At 31.5% G+C, this 8,341-nt stretch overlaps 1 pseudogene; it reads left to right on the top strand.

Annotated features, from left to right (window-relative positions):
* The first annotated feature begins 4,080 nt into the window (after nt 1–4,080).
* Nucleotides 4,081–7,468, top strand: LOC127715446 (E3 ubiquitin-protein ligase TRIM33-like; annotated as a pseudogene).
* Nucleotides 7,469–8,341: the final 873 nt, after the last annotated feature.

Below are 8,341 nucleotides of genomic sequence, written 5' to 3'. Positions count from 1 at the left end.
GTTTATCATGCATTTTTTCATACCTCTTCCTAACTATTTTCATCGTGTTGCATGCCTAAAAGGCATGCAAGTGGAGGAATTTGTTGTCATGAATTTTAAAGTAAAGTAGTAATTTGGTCTGGTTTAAAAAGGTTAAAATTTAGTATGTCTGAACATTGCCCACATTTTGATTTAAAGAATTAAACCTGATGAAGTTATAATAATATTGATATAGTTTGTCCCAAAAGTAGTACACAATAGTGTAAAAATATCAAGTTTTCTTTAGCCTTTAGAATGTGTAAAGTATAGGTTCGATCTTTATTTAATTTCAATATTTCCTAAACAAAATGCACCACGAAATAACTGTGTTCTCGGGCCATATAGCTCTTCGACTGTTTCGGTTCTTACACACCTTTTGTTTTCAGATTTTCTTCTGGTTATTATTTTTTCGGATTTAATAACGATCCGATAATTCCTAAAAGATCCAGTAACCCGATCTTGTCTTCTCCGACAATCAACAAAGTAACGACGTTATAATATAGAAAAGTTTACATGTAATTCTTTGAACGTGCACTTTTCAAACAGTTTTACAAACGGAAAGGTTACGTTATGATCAAGAAAGTTCGACAGGTGGTACTTAGCTCTTCAAACTGGCAAAAATATTACAACTCAACGTAAGACAGAATGTACATTCTAATGACATTAGGAATACATCTGTAATGCAACTTAAAATTCCGACATTACAAAATTTATGAATGACAGTTCTTTAAACAACAGTCAAAAATAGTTTTATTTGTTTGCCTATCTGAAATAAAACAATAATAATCAAAAAGCTAAAATGATAACTAGTTAACAAGATTTCATGTAGTGTTTCGAAAACTTTTTGATCACAAAAAAATCCAACTATTATAAAAAAAAAAGTAAAATTACAAAAATACTGAACTCCGAGGAAAATTCAAAACGGAAAGTCCCTAAACAAATGGCAAAATTAAAAGCTCAAACACACATCAAACGAATGGACAACAACTGTCATATTCCTGACCTGGTACAGACAATTTATAAATGTTATAAAATGCGTTTCATTTAATTCATAATACTTACATTGTCTCCTTAATTGAAAAAAATATCCTTGTTATTAATTTGTCACCAAATAAATGACAAGCAAAACAGAACACTTTAATTATATAACTTAATTGGTCTGATAAGTTTAAACAAAGAGTTTGATTTGCGATACAGTCGGTTTCAAAAGTCGACACAATAGGCATTGCAAATTAATTGAGGTTTAAAAATTGAATTGTAATACAGAATGTGTTTTTTCTCCTAAAGGTTAAATTATTTGATATCAGATTTCAGTTTATGATTTATATATTTTATACTGGTTAATTTTGAAGCGTTAAGACTATGGTTTGATATGCATTTATCATGTTTATAGCATAGCATTTAAATGAAAACAAAGAAAGAAAGAAAAAGTAAGAATAAAAAGTTTTTATATTCATATATTCAAAATTAAAATTGATTTTTCATAAACACATAAAAAGACTGAATTTGACCATATGAATCAACAGTTAAAGCGAGTAAAGTATGAAAGAATACCTAGTTGGAGGCCGATAACAGCTTCGTGTGTTTTTGTCAGGATTAAGTGCATATGCTTTAAAATTAAAACACTATTAAAGGACAGAGTTGAATTGAGACTAAAAAGAGCAGAGTAAACGGATGAAATTGCAAGTTTGACCTATGAAAATTTGAAATCTAAACATAGAAATTGTAATTTACGATAAAACTTTATCAATTATATGCTGTGACTATATAAGTGTACAATGTAAAGCTAGCGTCCCAGATACATATAATTAAGATATGGACTAACGTCACTTGAATTTAATCAATATTGACATGTGATATTTTAAAACAATCTGATTGTGGTTCAGTCTTAAATAATGAAATAAAATCGGCCGAAACAATTTTAAAGAGGAAGTAAGATTTGTTAATGTAATTGTATAACGCAACCAGAGTGTAACAACATTTACTGCCAACATTAGATAACTTGCCGTGACGAGATATATTATTCAGACGACATAATGAAGCCCGACAATGGTAAGACTTTTATTTCATACTGTTAAAAAAAATCATGTGAATCGATACATATATCTGAGTTTATAATGCCTTCATGAATGAAAAAAATTCATAACACAAAATAATATGTTATACATCTCACCCTTGACAACCATGTATTCATTCATAGTAGTATACCGCGGTTCATTAGTCATATGTCGATTCAGCGAAAACAAATCCGGGTTACAAACTAAAGTCATTAATCATGTTTCAGATCAGAAAAAGGAACGCTCAAAAGCCAAATATTTGAAAGTTTGTATCCATCTGTGTCAATAAAACAGTATCTATAAACAGATATATAAATATGGAAAGCCATGACGGTCATTGTCAATTATTTTTAGATATAGGTATGATTATTCATGTCTTAATCCTTTTTCCATGAACATCTATACAAATAATTAGTTTAATGATTTTGATTATAATTTAAATCACCTTACTGGCAAAATAAGAAGGAATTCAGAAGCCATCAATTTTTAGATCCATTATGTAGTGTAAATACTTGTATTGTGATAATGTGAAAATTCTTTTCATAGGTACAAACATTGATTCTGTTTTAAAAAAATAACAAACCTAAGCAGTGTTGCTGTAAAACTATGTCAATTTAAGTCATACATTCTGCCAGTGCTTATAATTTGTTTTTCTAAGATTATTGATGACGTTTAAAATCTAAATCAATAAGATGAGTATCGATCGATGTTTATTTTTTTTTTATTAGTTGCAATAAGCTTTGAATCCGAACTGCAAGGATCTTTTTAGTTGTATGTTGTTTGCTATTTATCCACCTTACAAGTCAATCCATTTTCAGTTTCCTCGTATTTTGTGTAGTGTCCACACTGTCCTTGGCGACGTTAGGGTTATGCGCCCTTAATCATATCTAATTCCGACCTTATGTATTATGCGCCTATCCCAAGTTTTTTTTTGTACTATATAACAGATATTCATTCTCCTAATTTAATTAGAAATAAGGGTTTAAGAGATAATATCGTGCAAAAATTTATAAACGTCTAAACAAATCATAAAGGAAAGAACAGTACTGTTTCATGGTGTGTGTATTGCGTTTTAAAGATTGAATTTGGGTAGTTGTGTAGTTATATACATGTTATAATTAACAATTCATAGCATATGTACAACTGGCTAACGGAAGAGGTTTATAAAGTAATATAAGTTATCATTGATATGTTCATAATTATAAATTAACTGTTTACAAAACTTTGAATTTTTGAAATAATACTAAGGCTTTTCTACCTCAGGAATAGATTACCTTAGCTGTGTTTGGCAAAACTTTTAGGAATTTTTGGTCCTCAATGCTCTTCAACTTCGTACTTTATTTGGCTTTTTACAATTTTTTTTATTCTTGTGTCACTGATGAGTCTTTTGTAGACGAATCGCACGTCTGGCGCAAATATAAAATTTCAATCCTGGTATCTATGATGAGTTTATTTATATTGATAAATAAAAAAAAATTTACTTGTAATTTACCTGTGCACAATCGCTTCAAATGAAAGATTCAAATCGGTGCAAACGAAAGATTGAAACTTTTAAAAATCGGCGCAAATGTCATTCACACAAAGGAATATCCAAATGAATCTAAAGTCAGTTTTCTATTCTTCTTTGTGAAATAAATTTTGATTTAACAAAAATGTGTAAAACTATTGATATTTCTAAAACGTATTTTAATTTAAAAAAAAAGAGTAATAATTCTCTATTGTCATATACTAATACTTTATTTTTACAGTTATACAAGTTATAGGCGTATAACAAAATATACTCAAAATATGAACAGAAGTTAAAGAAATAAACCACACTTTATATATACTTTACTTAATATGTATTAGACGTTTGTAGGTATCTGTCGAATTTATAAAAATGCAGAAACTACCTTGCAGTGATTTGTTCAAATCATAAAACATTACAGGTTTTAAATAGTGAATTCAGTTCACTTAATATACGTTTTTCATTGCATATTTTATTAGAAGTGTTTTCAACTGCATACCATTTCATTTCATAAGATACAGAAATATTATGAATATTTTAGAATGTAAGATGTCCGTCAATTTGATTACTGAATTAGAACGTCGATATTTAGAGTGTAACATATGTAGAGAAGTATTTCATGAAGATGGACGTATACCTAGGTTACTTCCCTGTCATCATCCATTTTGTTCAGAATGTATAAAAAGACTATGCCACCGAAAGGATACAGTGAAATGTCCTACTTGTAACGCTGTGCATACAGTTATGAAAAATGGACCGTCAGATTTTCCAAAGGATAATACAAGACGGGATTTAACGTCATTTTTGCAAGCTCACTCAAATATGATTGCATTTGAAAAAAGTTGTCTATGTGGCAATACCATGTACGCTACCTATAAATGCCAACAATGTAATACACACCTCTGTGAAATTTGTCGCCGACAACATGAAACAGAACATATAAGGCATAATATAACGGTTAAGAAATCTGAGGCATTCCGAAACGAAGACGACAATCTAGACATCTGTCAGAACCCTAATCATGAGGGTGCAAAAGTCAAATATTTCTGCAATTCTGCAAATTGTCAAAGTGTTCTTTGTTTTATATGTGCACTTGAGGGACATAGAGATAGTAATAAACATGAACTTAGAGACATTGAAGCGGCGTTTAAAAAGAGGAAGAATAAGTTAGGTCGTGACGTAAAATCTCTCCGAGCACAAATATTACATGCCGAATCGACGATACAAAAAGCTCAAGACAATACCAATAATCTGCGAGACGAAAAGAAAGAATTATAAAGAAAGGTGGACGCCATATATAACAGAGGTATTGAAGTTTTGCAAAACAAAAGACTAACAATTCTCGATCAATATAACATTTGTTTTCAAAGGGAAAAATCCAAAGAAAACACTAGAAAAGATAATTTAGACGTGTTTATTAAAAATGCTAGCGACTGTTGTAATATATCTGAACAATTGATCAAACGCAATAGTATGCACTCCTTCTTGAATGTTCATCGGACAGTAAAGGTTCATATGAAAAATTACTTAAGCAGTCCAGTTGAAGGCTCCAACTGTGCCGAAATTGATTCTGAGGATTCTGAGGAGAAAATAAATTTCGATAAAAATCTTCAATTGGTAAACAGAAATGTTAAAAATCTGGAAAACAGCTGGGAGAATGAAGACCAGGAGTTATTGAAAGAGCCGAGAACAGGTAGATTGGTTTATAATATTAATGTATAGAGCTTCATTGGAAAGTGTATATTCACACGCCAATTATTAATCAAATTAACTTCAACATTATATGTGATAATGTATGCCATATTTAAATCATCTTTATTTATACGTATCCAAAGGGTAAGATGAAATATCGCTCTTTACTTTTTTTATAAGAACAAATGAAATAACTGTCAATGAACTGAAAGTTATGAGTAGCATGCTACTATTTATACGTCTTGAACGGCTGTCACATGTAGAACATAATTTGCTTACCCTTCCGGAGCACCTGAGATCACGGTGTTGTATGTAAACCTTCAACGTCAATTTTGAATCATTCGCATGATATTAGTGTCTTCTTATATAGTACTTGAAATAAAAACTTATCGAAGTTACTAGGCTTTATATACCACAACAACAGTAAATTTCGTATTAACAAAAGAAGAAACCCCTGTATAAAAAAGTTGGTAAGCCAAATCAATTACAGTGTCAAGGACAATTACTTTATGACAGACGGGAACGTACATAAGGTATCTGCAGACAATGATGAAGCATCCAGGTCTTCTACCTTTGAGTTTCATATAAATAGTTTACGCTATCGCCGACGCCGCCTGATTGTAATACCCAAGTCTCGCATTTTACGACTGTCGACGTAGACGAGACAAAAACATGACCGAAATGACTTAATAAAGTATGGCCGGTCTGGCAAAATGGCCTTAACAAACAAAAAAAGCGATTGCAGCAAGACTTTATGATTGTAATTTTAATTTTGCCAAGAATTTGATATTTCAATCTAGTCGAAGAGAAGTAGTTTTTTCATATATTGGAAATAATATCTTTTTTTTTCAGATATCCATCAAAAGAAGCATTTGAGGAATACGATAAACACATGGGGAACATATATCTTCAAAAAAATTGTGTTAAGTGTAATAGTGTTGAGTTTTTTCATGCAAAAACTTAAACAAACCGTCTTAAATGGTTTCTCCTTAATATGCATGATTTCAAAAATTCCTAGAATGTTGAAACGCCTTCTTACTATTGATTCAGAAGACCGAAACACTACAGAGTCTGGTGAAGCGCAGCTAAACGAAAGACATGCTGCACAAGTGCATCAAAATGTTATGTTTAGGCCGATTATCTTTACAAACAATAGACTCGCTACTGACCGACAAATCGCTAATGTCGATCCTTTGAGGCATTTCAAAGGATTTGTGATGCCAATTATGTCGCTTCTTGTTGCAATCTTTGTTATACTTCATATTATAGATATATCTATTAAAATGAAAGACAAGGGTCACCGTTTAAAGATATGAACATCATATAAAACTACGGAATTCAACAATAGAAAAATATCAATATAATATGAAATCAAAATAGCAATACTTGTACATGACTGATGGAATAGGACAAACAAATGTCCGTGGAAATATGATACGCCAATGCTAAAACAACTGACCAAATATCACTGAATTATCATATGTAGTTCCCCTTAATCTGACCCGTTATTAACATTTACATGAAACAATGCAATAGTTTCAAAGTCAAAAGACCAAGACTGGACGGCTGTGCCAAGTAGACTCCATGGATTTGAGATGTACCAATGCTTATACAACTGCCCATAAAAAATCATTGGCTTTTGACATATGTTTCCAATTAATCAAACCTTATCACACACTTGAACATTTGAATTTGAAATTGTTTCAAAGTCAATAGACAAAAACTGATTGCGGGGACAGGGTCAAGTATGGGATGACCAAATGGAAATGACATGTGCAAATGCTTCTAGTTGAACAACTGCATACCAACTATCATTGATTAGTAATTATAGTATATCTCCTTAAACTGGTCTTATCACAAAATTAAAAAAAATGTTGATACTACCGCCACTTTCAATGGTAGTCTTGCTTTTTAACTCTGTCGAGGCGAGTCAAAAATACTGGTCCACCAAGACTGGAGTTTACAGTACTTGATTATCCTATGCAGGGTTGTTGTTTTAATTCAGATCAATGTCCATCATGACATTGAAGTAATATGTTCTTATCATGAAAATGGTTCAAAAATTGGCCACTGGATAATTAGGGTTTGGAATATAACTGGTTAGAATTTACATATTGTAAAGTGCTTTCGACCAATGAAACTTTAGGATTTATTTTTTCTTAATAATAAAGAATGTATGTTAATTGTGTTTTGGTAAAAGATTATGTTTTTGTCAAATAAAGTTTTAAAAACCCAATTTATCCAAATATTAAATATTGCATACATCATTCAGAATAACTCCATTTCTAGGAGTATAAGACATTATCAGTTACTCAGAAGAAAAATGTGTTGATCTTGATTTAATGAAGAAAGATAAAAATCTAACATTATTAAAATTTATACGATTTATTTCATTATGAAATATACCGGTGGCAATATCAATCCGTATGATAATGAGATGTGGTATAATTGCCAATGAGACAACTATCCACCAGAAATTGATTGATTGATGTTTGCCTAACGTTCAGAGGCAAATATTTCATGCATGCATGTTCAGGACGATAACAAATTAATAATAAACACAATAGGTAGGTCCTGTACTAGAGGCCGCCTAGGATGAAGGTCAGGGAAAATAAGACTGCCACTGGAAAATGAGGATATATTGGATAAGGACAGAATGGTTGCCTTCTAAGAGGTCACCTACGGAACATTCAGAGAGTTCTTAACGTACATAGAGCGTGGCACTCTCTCTACAACAGTCATCGGAGTTAACGTCCCCATTATCCACCAGACCAAATGGTGTAGATGCAAGCAACTATAGCTCAAACTGTATAGAAAGCTACAAAAGGCTCCTACATGCCAGCTTATAGTAAACAATGAACATATATCGTTGACAGCAACCAACGACAATCACTGAATAAGGGGCTCCTCATTTCTTGACAGGCAATTACAGAATGTGGCTTGGTTAAACATGTTTGTGAGCAATCGACACTCTCCATTTGACTCTGTTTGTCATAATCATAATACATTATATCAAAATTCTGACATGTAAGAGAACATTGAAAAAAAGACATCGCTCAATTTTTTC

The sequence above is a fragment of the Mytilus californianus genome, unplaced genomic scaffold (assembly GCF_021869535.1).
Source record: "Mytilus californianus isolate M0D057914Y unplaced genomic scaffold, xbMytCali1.0.p SCAF_9, whole genome shotgun sequence".
Classification (NCBI taxonomy): Eukaryota; Metazoa; Mollusca; class Bivalvia; order Mytilida; family Mytilidae; genus Mytilus; species Mytilus californianus.
The sequence above is the reverse complement of the archived record's forward strand: the minus strand, read 5'-3'. Positions and strand labels throughout refer to the sequence as shown.